Below are 15,083 nucleotides of genomic sequence, written 5' to 3' on the forward strand. Positions count from 1 at the left end.
TGAGTTATCAATCCATGTAAAAACATATGAATCTTAAATGCTAAGTTTAAATATCTGGTCTAAAAAAGCTACATATTACATGATTCCATTTATATAATATTTTAGAAAAAGCAAAACTAAAAAGACAGTAAAATGATCAGTGATCACTAAAGGTACTGGGGGTGGGGAAAAGGATTAAATAGGTAAAGCACAGGGTGATGAAAATATTCTGTAGTGATACTGCATTGGTGGACACCTAACATGAAGCATTTGTTAAAGCCCATAGAACTTTACAGCACAGAGAGTAAACCTTAATGTATGCAAATTTTAAAAAAACATTTAGGAGGTCAAGGAATCCCAAGGTGAAACACAGACTGTGACAAAAGAATCTAACTGTATTACAAATGTGTGAAATAACCTCCCTGAAGGCAGTAGGAGAAAAAGGTAGTATCCTGAAAATGAGTAGAAAACATAAAACCAAAGACAAAGGAATTATTACAAAAGAATCCTACTCTATGCTTTAGTCAATAAATTTGTTTCCCATGATGAGTGAAAGTTAGCAACTTTGGAATCACTGTACATATATATTAGAATTGAACAATTAAATGGATGGTAGATGGTGGGAACCAGGTTTCTCACTATTGGAGTAGGAGTTTACAAACAAGTAGGTGGGGACAGGTGAGAGGAGGGCACTAGAATGATCCCTGTGATTTTGGGTTATATTTTGAGACATCACTATAAACTCCTGTTTAGCTTAATATGGGTACAAATGGATACATATAGAAATATTTATAGATCTGTATGTACACAGGTTAATACATACACATATATTTTCTTACTTGGTATGCTGAAAGGACCTAGAATTAATGAAGCCCCAGTAAGAATGAACACAATTAATACCCAGATTTTGGCCTCTATTTTGCATTCTCCAACAATTGGTAAAGAATAATGAATAAATAAAGTGGTACTGGATTAGGATTGGGACTATCTATATGAATTCAAACATTTTTAAAGGAAGGGAGGGAGGGTGGAAGGAAGGAAGAGAAGGAAGAGGAGGAAAGGAAGAAGGGTTAGGAGTGAGATGGATATAGAAAACTATGAATAGAAATAAAAATGATGATGTATGTGTATGTTTCCTAGTTTTGTCATATATTTGTAGGCTGAGAGGGCCTAGCAGGAAAAACAATCCAATAGCAACAAGCACACCTGGAGCCTAGATCATGGCTTGAATAAAAGGAATCAGGGCTTCTTGAGAAAATGGTTGACTCTATTACTGAAGCAGGAAAAACAGTAAGATGAGCCTAGAGTATCTTGCAATACCCATAAATGAGAAAACACTACCCCCCCCCCAAAAAAACCCTGCTACAATGGGGGCATGTCAAAACAATATAAGAGTTATAAGAAGGAGCAGCCAAAGATGGCCAGTAGTATTAGCTTATAACCCAAAGTATAAAATAAATACCCATGAATCTATACTGGTATATGCATACATGTATGAATAAATGAAGGAATAAATGTATGTAGATATGTAAATAGACAATCTCCCTTGATGAAGAGTTCCAAGTAATTTATTTAGATACTGTTCTCAAGGAGATGAAGCATAACTTTCCACCCCTTAAGTGTGAGCTGTCCATACTGACTTCCTTCCAAAGAATATAGTATTAAAAGGGGGAAAACAAGAGTAACTTTACAGAGGTGAACCCCAATAAACACTAACTCAATCAAGTGATCAAGACCAACAACATCATTGAAGAGTCAGGCTGATAGGCAAGCAACCTATAGAAGTAATGAGAATGGCACTTTACCTCTGGTGTTCCTCCCCAAAACTCATAACCCTAATCTAATCATGAGAAAGACAGAAAAATCCTAGTTGAGGAACAGTCGACAAAAAAACTTTACCAGTACTCTGTAAACTGTCAAGATAATAAAAAATGAGGAAAGTCTGAGAAATTGTCACAGTTTAGAAGAGCCCAAGGAGACACAAGAAATAAATGTAATATGGTAACCTAGACAGGATCCTGGAACAGAAAAAGGACATTAGCTAAAAAGTATGGACTTAATTTCATAATAATGTATCAATATTTGTTATTAGTTGCCACAGTAAATCTAAGATGTTAACAATAGGAGAAACAGAGTCTGGGATACATTGGAGCTCTCTGTACTATCTTTGCAATTATTCTGTAAGCATTAAAACTACTCCAAAATAAAAGTTATTTTTAATTGCCTTTTTATTTTATTTTTTAAAAGATTTTATTTATTTATGTGTCAGAGAGAGAGGGCCACAAGCAGGGGGAGCAGCAGGCAGAGGGAGAGGGAGAAGCAGGCTCCCTGCTGAGCAAGGAGCCCAATGCCGAACTCCATCCCAGGATCCTGGGATCATGACCTGAGCCAAAGGCTGATGCTTAACCGATTGAGCCACCCAGGTGTCCCTTTAATTACCTTTTTAAAAGGCATTACATACGGGCATCTGGGTGGCTCAGTCAGTTAAGTGTCTGACTTCACCTCAGGTCATGATTTCAGGGTCCTGAATTGAGCCCCCATCATATTGGGCTCCCTGCTCAGTGGGGAGTCTGCTTCTCCCTCTTCCTCTGCCCCTACCCCCAGCTCATATGCATACACTCTATCTCTCAAAAAAATAAATAAAATCTTTTTAAAATAAATAAATAAATAAATAAAAGGTATTACATAATCACTGTTAGAAACCTGCCCAAAGGGCCCCCAAAATGAATGCTTTCATAAATCCATTTTCAGATTTAGAATGTAAATGGGATTAAAAATTATCACACAAAGTTACATTTTGCAACTTTCTAATATATGAAAAAAGTGTTTTTGATGACATCTGCTTCTGACACTATGGCTGACTAAGTGCTCTTCAGATTAACTAGGCACTTTGAAGTATTATTGATGTTGCAGCAGATGGGGTAGGTCTCCAAGAATGATTTTTCACATATACACACACACAAAAAAAAACCTGAGCTGAAATCAGATCAGCTGGGAGGTTGGATTAATGGTAATTGACATACAAAAGGGATGGGGTTGTTCTGAGAACACATACCTATGGCAGAATTATTACTATCAGCATACAGAGCCTCATATCAGTAAGCAAAGGTATGGAAGCTGGCCCTGAACTTCCTCACTGAGCCAAGAACCTCAAGGGATGCTGAAGTAATTCTATGATGGTGGCTCCCTATTTGCTACTGGCAGCAGCAAAAGAAAATATTTTCTATAGGAAATCTCAAAGCTGCAGGACTCTCATAGATGAGGATCAAGAAAAGAGCTCATAATCAAGATCACAAACCAACAGAAAGGCATGTCAATATAAATGAAATTCAGCAGCAACAACAAACAATAGGTTACATGCCCAGTTATTATTGGTTTTGGACTTTTCTGATATAGAACAAAAAAAACCTATGTAAAGTGTTGATGGCCATACTCACAAAGATGAGCAAATAACAAGACCTAGTAAGAGTGAACAAGCAAAATGAGAAGAAACAAATGTAACTTCTAAAAATTAAAAATACAATTCTTTAAAAATAGATTAATGGGGTGCCTGGGTGGCTCAGTTGGTTAAGCGACTGCCTTCGGCTCAGGTCATGATCCTGGAGTCCCGGGATCGAGTCCCGCATCGGGCTCCCTGCTCGGCAGGGAGTCTGCTTCTCCCTCTGACCCTCCCCCCTCTCATGCTCTCTCTCTCTCATTCTCTCTCTCAAATAAATAAATAAAATCTTTAAAAAAAAAAAAGATTAATGGATGGCTAGAGGGATGGATTGATATAACATATAACAAATATAATAAAATGCTAATTATAAAATCTATGTGGTAGGTGTACAGATACTCACTGTAGTATTCTTATAATTTTGCTGTTTGAAAACTTTCATAATAAAATGTTAGAAAAATGTATAATTATTTAAAGTTAAAAATTCAGTGGATGGGTTAAACAGCAGATTAAACAAAGTAGAACTGGGAAATATTCCCAAAGAAATTAGCCAGAATTCATCATAAGAGAAGATTAAATAGAATATATGAAAGTATTAATTGACTATGTACAGGATGGATAAGTCCAATATTTTTCTAATAGATGTCTTCAAGGAGAAAATAGAATAAATAACAAGTGATATTTAAAGAGATAATGGATATAAAATTTTTAGAACTTATGAAAATATGAATTCAAAAAAAAAAAAAGAAAATATGAATTCAGATACTGAAAATAGCAGCTTATATGAAAGAGAATAAATAAAAGCTATGCACATACCATAATAAAATTGCAGAATACCGAAGACAAAGCAAAGATCAAAGCGAAAAGACTAATCAGACTTCTCAAAAGCAATAATGGAAGCCAGACAACAGTAGAATAACAACTTCAAAATTTTGAGAGAAAATAACTACGAACATAGAATTGTTCATTTGCAAATCATATATATGATTTAAAAAAACTTGTATCTAGAATATATAAAGAACTCTCAAAACACATATGAAACCAAACAATCCAATAGAAAAATGGCCAAAAGATTTGAACAGGAACTTCACTGAAGAAAATAATAGATGGCAAATAAACACATGAAAAGATATTTAGCATCATTAGTCACTAGGGAAATGAAAAATCAAAAACACAATGAGATACCTCTACATATTTATTAGAATGGCTAAAATTAAAAACAGTGATCATACCAGGCACTGATAGGGATGTGAAAGAAATGGAACTCTCATACTCTGATACTGAAAATGAAAAATGATACAACCACTTTGAAAAACAGTTTTTTCAGTTTCTTAAAAAGTTAAGCATACAACTAATGTATAATCCAACTATTCATGTTCTAGGCATTATCTAAGAGAAAAGAAAATATATATGTCACTATGAAATGTCAAGTCTGGAAACAATCCAAATGTCCATTAATAGGTGAATGAATAAACACATTTGGCATATCCATACAATAGAATACAACTCAGCAATAAAAAGGAACAAACTATTGGAACACACAACATGGATGATCTCAAAATAATTACATCAAGTGAAAAAAATCAGAGAAAAGTGAGTTCATGTTTTATAATACATTATAAAAATTCTAGAAAATGCAAATTAATTCTATACTGACAGAAAAAAAAATCAGTGGTTGCTGAGGAATGAAGTGGGGAAGGACTGCAGGAAGGGGTGAGTGGGAGGGATTACCAAGAGACAGGAAGAAACTTTAAGGAGCAGTGGATATGTTTACTACCTTGATTGTGCTAATAGTTTCACTAATATATACATACTTCAAAACATATTAAATCATGCACTTCACATATGTGCAGTTTATTATGTATCAATTATACCTCAATAAAGTGAAAAAGATAAGACATGAATTTAGAGGAGACGTTTTCATAACACATAGGCAAAGGAAGAGTATATAGGTATGCAAAGGCCAACAAATCAAAAATGAAAAGACATATAAGCCAGAAGGGGAAAAAATGGGTGAAAAATATGGACAGTCATTTCACAGTAAAGGAAACATATATCATGGACAAAAAAAGATGTGGATCAGTAGCAAATTTTATTTGTTCCTGATGAGTGGGAATTGCTATAACCACTTTATTTTTTTTTTATTATGGTCAGTTAACCAGCATATAGTACATCATTAGTTTCTGATGTAGTGTTCAATGATTCATTAGTTGAGTATAACACCCAGTGATATAACCACTTTAGAAAACAATCTTGTCTTATCTTGTAAAACTGAAGATTTATTTCTCATATAATCCAGCATTTCTACTACCCAATATACATCCTAAATGAACTCTTGCACATATGCACCAAGAAACAAGCCAAAATGTGCATAGTAGTACAGATCATAATAGCAAAAAATTAGAAACAATCCAATGTCCATCCAAAAGGAAAATGAATAAATGTGGTATGTTCTCAAAGTGGAATTTATATAGCAGTGAAAATGAATAAACTACAGTATCATAAAATGACATGAATAAATCTTGAAAACAATGTTGAGTGAAAAAAAGCAAGTCTCAGCATAAAAATATTTTTGTAAAGTTAACAAACATACAAAACAAAACTCTGTATTTTTAGGCATACATACATATGTGAAGAAACATTTAGATCAAAGCAAAGAAGTACATGGAAAGATGTAATTACTTCAGCAGAAGCGGTGGGTACGGGAGAAACACATAGGTAGATGCAAATAGAAATGGTCTAGTTCTAGATTTGGGTGGTGATTCCAGAAATGTTTACTGTATTATTATGCTACATATGTTACATATAAATTACATATATTCTTTTTCTTTAACTCTTTTAAATTTTATTATGTTATGTTACTCACCATACATCATTAGTTTTTGATGTGGTAATCCATGATCCATTGTTTTCGTATAACACCCAGTGCTCCACGCAGTATGTGCCCTCCTTAATACCCATCACTGGGCTAACCCATCCCCCCACCCCCCCTCCCCTCTAGAACCCTCAGTTTGTTTCTCAGAGTCCATAGTCTCTCATGGTTCATCTCTCCCTCCGATTTCCCCCCCTTCATTTTTCCCTTCCTTCTCCTAATGTCCTCCATGCTATTCCTTATATTCCACAAATAAGGGAAACCATATGATAATTGACTTTCTCTGCTTGACTTATTTCGCTTAGCATAATCTCCTCCAGTCCCATCCATGTTGATGTAAAAGTTGGGTATTCATCCTTTCTGATGGCTGAGTAATATTCCATTGTATAATGGACCACATCTTCTTTATCCATTCATCTGTTGAAGGGCATCTTGGCTCTTTCCACAGTTTGGCTATTGTGGACATTGCTGCTATGAACATTGGGGTGCATATGGCCCTTCTTTTCACTACATCTGTGTCTTTGGGGTAAATACCCAGTAGTGCAATTGCTGGGTCATAGGGTAGCTCTATTTGTAAATTTTTGAGGAACCTCCACACTGTTTTCCAAAGTGGCTGTACCAACTTGTATTCCCACCAATAGTATAAGACGGTTCCCCTTTCTCCACAGCCTCTCCAACATTTGTGTATTCTTTTGTATATATTTTTTTAAAATTTTATTTTATTATGTTATGTTAATCACCATACATTACATCATTAGTTTTTGATGCAGTGTTCCATGATTCATTGTTTGCATATAACACCCAGTGCTCCATTCAATATGCGCCCTCTTTAATACCCATCACCAGGCTAACACATCCCCCCACACCCTTCCCTCTAGAACCCTCAGTTTGCTTCTCAGAGTCCATAGTCTCTCATGGTTCATCTCTCCCTCCAATTCCCCCCCTTCATTTTTGCCTTCCTACTATCTTCTTCTTCTTTTTTTTTTTTTAACATATAATGTATTATTTGTTTCAGAGGTACAGGTCTGTGATTCATCAGTCTTACACAATTCACAGTGCTCACGATAGCACATGCCCTCCCCAATGTCTATCACCCAGCCACCCCATCCCTCCCACCCCCCACCACTCCAGCAACCCTCAGTTTGTTTCCTGGGATTAAGAATTCCTCATATCAGTGAGATCATATGATACATATCTTTCTCTGATTGACTTATTTCACTTAGCATCATACCCTCTAATTCCATCCATGTCATTGCAAATGGCAAGATTTTGTTTTTCTTTTTGATTGCTGCATAATATTCCAGTGTGTGTGTGTGTGTACCACATCTTCTTTATTCATTCATCTGTCGATGGACATCTTGGCTCTTTCCATAGTTTGGCTATTGTGGACATTGCTGCTATAGACATTGGGGTGCACATACCCCTTTGGATCACTACATTTGTATATTTGGGGTAAATACCCAGTAGTGCAATTGCTGGGTCATAGGGTAGCTCTATTTTCAACTTTTTGAGGAACTTCCATATGTTTTCCAGAGTGGCTGCACCAGCTTGCATTCCCAACAGTGTAGGAGGGTTCCCCTTTCTCTGCATCCTCTCCAACATCTGTCGTTTCCTGACTTGTTAATTTTAGCCATTCTGACTGGTGTGAGGTGGTATCTCACTGATGTTTTGATTTGGATTTTCCTGATGCCAAGTGATGTTGAGCACTTTTTCATGTGTCTGTTGGCCATTTGGATGTCTTCTTTGGAAAAATGTCTGTTCATGTCCTCTGCTGATTTCTTTTTTATTATTATTATGTTATGTTAATCACCATACATTACTTTTGTATGTATTTTTAAGTAACAAAAAATTTAACTGTTTCATAAATAGTAATATTTACATAGAAAACTTACAAATCTTCAAATTTTATGCACAGCTACAACTTTATTCTGCCACTAGCAGTAAGGTGGCTGTGAAGTCATGCTTGGAAAATGTGTAAGAACAGAAGACAAAAGAACAAATAATCCTAAAATCTTTATGGAACCACAAAAGACCCAAATAGCCAAAGACATCTTGAGAAAGAACAAAAGGTGGGAGTATCACAATCTCAATTTCAAGATATATTACAAAGCTATAGTAATCAAAACAATATGGTACTGGCACAAAAATAGACACATAGATGAATGGAACAGGATAGAGAACCTAGAAACAAATCTACACTTATATGTTCAATTAACCTATGACAAAGGAAACAAGAATATACAATGGGGAAAAGACAGTCTCTTCAACAAATGGTGTTGGGAAAACTGGACAGCTACATGCAAAAGAATGAAACTGGACCACTTTCTTACACCAGACACAAAAATAAACCCAAAATGGATTAAAGAGCTAAATGTAAGACCTAAAACCATGAAACTCCTAAAAGAAAACATAGGCAGTAATCTCTTGGACATTGGCCTTAGCAACATACTTATGGATATGTCTCATCAGGAAAAGGAAGCAAAAGCAACATAAACTATTGGGACTACCAAAATAAAAAGTTTTTGCATAGTAAAGGAAACCATCAACAAAATGGAAAGGCAATCTACTGAATGAGAGAAGATATTTGCAAATTATATATCCAAAAAGGGATTAATATCCAAAATATACTTGTGATCACTGTAGCATTGTTTACAATAACCAAGGTATGAAAGCAACCCAAGTGTCCATCAATAGATGAATGGATAAAGAAAATGTGGTATAATACATAATGGGATATTGCTCAGCCATAAAAAAGAATGATGTCGTTCCATTTGTGACAACACGGATAGACCCAGAGTGTATTATCCTAAGTGAAACAAGTCAGGCAGAGAAAGACATGTACCATATTATTTCACTTATATGTGGAATCTAAAAAACAAAACAAACAAAAACAGAAACAAACTGATAAATATAGAGAACTTGCTGCTTGCCAGAAGGGAGGATGCTGGAGGATGAACTAAATAGGTGAAGGGGATCAAGAGGTAAGAACTTCCAAATTATATAATAAATGTCTCAGAGATGGAAGTACAACACAGGGAATATAGTCAATAATATTGTAATAATGTTCTATGGTGACTATACTATACTTGTGGTGAGCACTGAGTAATGTTTAGAATTGTTGCATCACTACGTTGTGCAACTTAAACTAAAATAACATGTCAACTATATTTCAATAATAAAAAGAAAAAGAAGGTAAAAACCATACATGTATAAATCCTTCTCAGATATCTGAATATAGTAAGAGTTGATAGGGTGTTAATTGGGTTAACAAAAGTCAGAAATAAGGAATAAAAAAAAAAGTGGAATGCAAAAATATTCTCTGCATCAAGTATTAATTAAACATAAAAGAGAAAAGAATCCCTGTAAAGATTTCTGCAGCTACATATTCTCTAAAGAATAATGACTTGTAATGGGTAAAACAATTTTTGCAAAGAGTCAAATTTCAAGATGTTTTTTCTTTGCATCAATTTTAAGGATGTAAACATTGTTTCATAATCAGCATTTGCAAGTTGCCAAATTTTGAAATATTAGGTGTGTAAATTATCCAGAAATGGAAGCATACTTATCATATTCATGTTAAGGATACATATTAAGCTATACTTTGACACATAATGGATAGCATTATGTGACTCAATCAGATTTGGGAAAACCGTATGGACAGTACTTTAATATTAAATTTGAAAATATTAATTAACTTATAATCCCCAAACCTGCTAATATGCTTATAGTCTATTTCACTCCTTTATCTACTTACCATTCCTACCTAATTAACCACTAGAGAGGAAAAAGGTAACTTTAGTTAAGTCAAAGATTATTTAAATTTGAAGATAATTCTATAAGCAATGTCAAATTTTACTTCTGTTTAGTCAGATGTATTTTTTCATGCCTGATCTATATTTGTTTGGCACTTTTGAAGCATCTCTTTTCAACACCCTCTCATATCCCCACCACCACCCCTTCCTAACATTCCCAGTACCAGCGTTGAGGCCCTCGCCATCTCTTGCTCATACTTCCTTAGGCTCAGATGCCCTTTCAACACACATAGAAATCTTACTTCTCCTTCAATGCCCACTTCCACTACCAAGCCTTTTTAAAAAAGAATATTTGAAGTCAGAGATCTAAATATGAAATGTCATCAGCACAGAAACCAGTCTTACTAAAACTGAGTTCAATTGAGGAAATGTGGGTGAGAGTAAGAACACCAAGCAGCTACAATCAAAAAGGAAAAATGCTGGTGTGGGGAGTTGTGGGAGGAGGTGGGCAATGCTGCTTCTTTCCTCCAATTCCTACAAAGTACTGCTAAGATCTATTTAATAGTTATTTATCATTCTACCTTAAATTAGTAGTAGTTGTTTACCCACCAGTCCTGAATTCAACATTTCAATTCAGTAAGTAATTTTTAAGTACCAGGCAAGGCCCTTAGGAATGAAGATGATGTCATAGCCAGCCACATTATTGTCTATTATCTAGCCTCATTCTTTATATTTTAGTAAGCACACAATGAATGTTTGCTAATTTTAGTTTATTTGCATTCCCTCTCTGTTTAAAGATCAAATAAAATAAAAATCATTGAATTAAGTCAAATCTCCTCATACTCAGGACTGGAGAAAACCTGTATATTATTTAAAATATATTTCTAGAGACACATCAGTGGTTAAGCGGCTGCCTTCGGCTCAGGTCATGATCCCAGGGTCTTGGGATCTACACCCACATCGGGCTCCCTGCTCATCACTGAGCCTGCTTCTCCTTCTGCATGCTGCTCCCCCCTGCTTGTACGCTCTCTCTGTCTCTCTCTCTCTCTCTGACAAATAAATAAATAAATAAATAAAATCTTTAAAAGTAATAATAAAATAAATAATGTTTCTGTGTGACTTGATTTGATCACAGCTACTAGCACTTTTATTTTCCACATTCCTCCTGCAAATAAAAAAGTTTTGCCACCAGGGGCGGAGCAAGATGGTGGAGGTGGAGGAGACCTGGATTTAGTCTGGTCCCAGGAATTCAGCTGGATAGGGATCAAACCATTCTGAACACCTATGAACTCAACAGGAGATCGAAGAAAAGAATAGCAACAACTCTCTGAACAGAAAAGCGACCACTTTCTGGAAGGTAGGACGTGCGGAGAAGTGAATCCGAGGCAATATTAGGGAGGATAGACGGCAGGGGAGGGGGCCTCCATCCGCCACTTCTGGCAAGTGAAAGAGCAGTGGAGCACAAAATCAGAACTTTTAGAAGTCCACTCTGCTGAGGGACATCGCTCCAGTAGCTAAGCGGGGGGTGGAACCCTTGCTGGGACAATGTGGTCTCAGGACCATTGGGGTCACAGAAAGACCAGGGGTGCCTGAGTGCAACAGAGCTCCCAGGTATCGAAGCAGGGAAGCCAGCTGCAGAGACGGAGCCGAGGAGCGGTCTCTCAGCTCGGGGTTGCCATAAACCATGATCTGTGGCACAGTCAGGCCACTGCTCTTCCAGCAGGGACCCAACAAGTGGCAGATCCGGGGAGACTCCCCTTCCTCCCCCAGGAGGAGTGGCATGGGAGTGCACCACAGGAATCTGCTGGGTTTGGAGATTCCACACAGGGTCGTGTGCCAGAGATAGAAACCCTCGGTCACAGGCCTGGTGAACACAGAGTGCGGCCAGAGACCGGGAGACAGGAGTGACTGACTGCTTTTCTCTGGGGGCTCACTGAGGAGTGGGACCCTGAGTTCTCGGCTCCTCCAGGGCAGAGATTGGAAGGCTGCCATTTTCACTCCTGTCCTCCAAAGCTATTTGGAAAGCTTGCAGGGAACAAAAGCTCCCAAGAGCAAACCCGAGCAGATTACTTAGCCTGGACGGCAAGGGTGGGGCAATCCCCCCTCTGGCAAAGACATTTGGGAACCATGGAAACAGGCCCCTCCCCCGGAAGATCACCAAGAACAGCCACCAAGACCAGTTTACCGGTCAATGAAAACGGCAAGACTCCAGTGATAGATTCATGTAGACTCATTCACGTAGAATTCATGGCTTTTTTACCATGATTCTTTAGTCTTTCAAATTTAATTGGTTTTTTTTTCAAGGCACCTGGGTGGCTCAGTTGGTTAAGTGACTGCCTTGAGTTCAGGTCATGATCCTGGAGTCCTAGGATTGAGTCCCACATCAGGCTCCCCGCTAGGTGGGGAGCCTGCTTCTCCCTCTGACCCTCTCCCCTCTCATGCTCTCTCTCACTCTCTCTTTCAAATAAATAAATAAAATCTTTTTTTAAAAGAAAGTTAATTTTATAACTGTCTTGTCTTTTTTTAATTTTTCTTTTTCCCTTTTTCAACCAACATCTTATCAATCACTTTTCAAAAAAATATTTTTTATTTTTCATATTTAGTCATATTTTATCCCTTCATAGTAGTTACCCTTATTTTGGGCATATATATATAAGTTGTTCTACTTTAAAATTTTGAGATACAGTTTCTTCTAACAGATCAAAATATACCCTAAATCTCTAGTGTATGGATTTGTTCTAGTCTCCTGCCTGATCACATTCTCTCCCTTTTTTTAATTTAAATCCTCTTCTTTCTTTTTTCAAAGAACTTCTTATCTTATAAATTCCTTTTATAAAATCTTTTATAATTTTCTTCTTTACAGTCATATTCCATCCCTTCATTGTATTAACCCTTATTTTTGTACATAAATAAGATTTTCTTTCTTTAAAATTTTGAGAAGCACTTTCTTCTAACAGACCAAAATACACCCAAAATTTAGTGTGTGGTACTGATCTATGCACCAGCCTGATCATATTTGATCATATTCTCTTTTTTTTGTTTTGTTTTGTTTTTGTTTGTTTTTATCTTTTTCTTTTCTTTAATCTTTTTCTTTTTTCTTTCTTTCCCTTTCTTTTCCCCTGGTTTCAGGTCTTTTCGGATGTGTTTAGTGTATATTTTCTGGGGATGTTGTTACCCTGTTAGCATTTTGTTCTCTCATTCATCTATTCTCCTCCGGACAAAATGACAAGACGGAAAAAAACACCTCAAAAAAAAGAACAAGAGGCAGTAACAACTGCCAGGGACCTAATCAATACGGACATTAGTACAATGTTGGAACTAGAGTTCAGAATGATCATTTTAAAGATACTAGCTGGGCTTGAAAAAAGCATGGAAGTTATTAGAGAAACCCTTACCAGAGAAATAAAAGAACTACAATCTAACCGAGTTGAAATCAAAAAGGCTATTAATGAGGTGCAATCAAAAATGGAGGCTCTAACTGCTAGGATAAATGAGGCAGAAGAGAAATTAGTGATATAGAAGACCAAATGATGGAAAATAAAGAAGCTGAGAAAAAGAGAGATAAACAACTACTGGACCACGAGGGCAGAATTAAAGAGATAATTGATACCATAAGACAAAAAAACATTAGAATAATTGGGATCCCAGAAGAAGAAGAAAGAGAGAGAGGGGCAGAAGGTATATTGGAGCAAATTATAGCAGAGAACTTCCCTAATTTGGGGAAGGAAACAGGCATCAAAATCCAGGAGGCACAGAGAACCCCTCTCAAAATCAATAAAAATAGGTCAACACCCTGATATCTAATAGTAAAACTTACAAGTCTCAGAGACAAAGAGAAAATCCTGAAAGCAGCTCGGGAGAAGAGATTTGTAACCTACAAGAGTAGAAACATTAGATTGGCAACAGACCTATCCACAGAGACCTGGCAGGTCAGAAAGGACTGGCATGATATATTCAGAGCACTAAATGAGAAAAATATGCAGCCAAGAATACTATATCCAGCTAGGCTCTCATTGAAAATAGAAGGAGAGATAAAAAACTTCCAGGACAAACAAAAAATAAGGAATTTGCAAACACAAAACCAGCCCTACAAGAAATATTGAAAGGGGTCCTCTAAGCAAAGAGAGAGCCTAAAAGCAACATAGACCAGAAAGGAACACAGACAATATAAAGTAACAGTCACCTTACAGGCAATACAATGGCACTAAATTCATATCTTTCAATAGTTACCCTGAATGTAAATGGGCTAAATGCCCCAATCAAAAGACACAGGCTATCAGATTGGATAAAAAACACAAGACCCATCGATATACTGTCTGCAAGAGACTCATTTTAGACCCAAAGACACCCCCAGATTGAAAGTGAAAGGGTGGAAAACCATTTACCATGCCTATGGACACCAAAAGAAAGCTGGGGTGGCAATCCTTATATCAGACAAATTAGATTTTAAACCAAAGACTATAATAAGAGATGTGGAAGGACACTATATCCTACTTAAAGGGTCTATCCAACAAAAAGATCTAACACTTGTAAATATCTATGCCCCTAACATGGGAGCAGCCAATTGTATAAGGCAATTAATAACAAAAGCAAAGAAACACATTGACAACAACACAATAATAGTGGGGGACTTTAAAAACCCCCTCACTGAAATGGACAGATCATCTAAGCAAAAGATCAACAAGGAAATAAAGACTTTAAATGACACACTGGACCAAATGGAACCCACAGATATATTCAGAACAGTCCATCCCAAAGCAACAGAATACATATTCTTCTCTATTACCCATGGAACACTCTCCAGAATAGATCAAATCCTAGGTCACATATCAGGTCTCAACCGGTACCAAAAGATTGGGATCATTACCTGCATATTTTCAGACCATAGTGCTTTGAAACTATAACTCAATCACAAGAGGAAAATGGGAAAGAACTCAAATACATGGAGGCTAAAGAGCATCCTACTAAAGAATGAATGGGTCAACCAGGAAATTAAAAAAGAATTTAAAAAATTCATGGAAACCAATGAAAATGAAAACACAAC

The 15,083-nt window shown here is 36.5% G+C and overlaps 1 protein-coding gene across 8 annotated transcripts in view; it reads right to left on the minus strand.

Annotated features, from left to right (window-relative positions):
- Nucleotides 1-15,083, minus strand: part of DLG2 (discs large MAGUK scaffold protein 2) — a 2,206,895-nt gene that overhangs the window by 1,868,128 nt on the left and 323,684 nt on the right. The window lies entirely within an intron of this gene.

The sequence above is a fragment of the Halichoerus grypus genome, chromosome 11, assembly GCF_964656455.1.
Source record: "Halichoerus grypus chromosome 11, mHalGry1.hap1.1, whole genome shotgun sequence".
Classification (NCBI taxonomy): Eukaryota; Metazoa; Chordata; class Mammalia; order Carnivora; family Phocidae; genus Halichoerus; species Halichoerus grypus.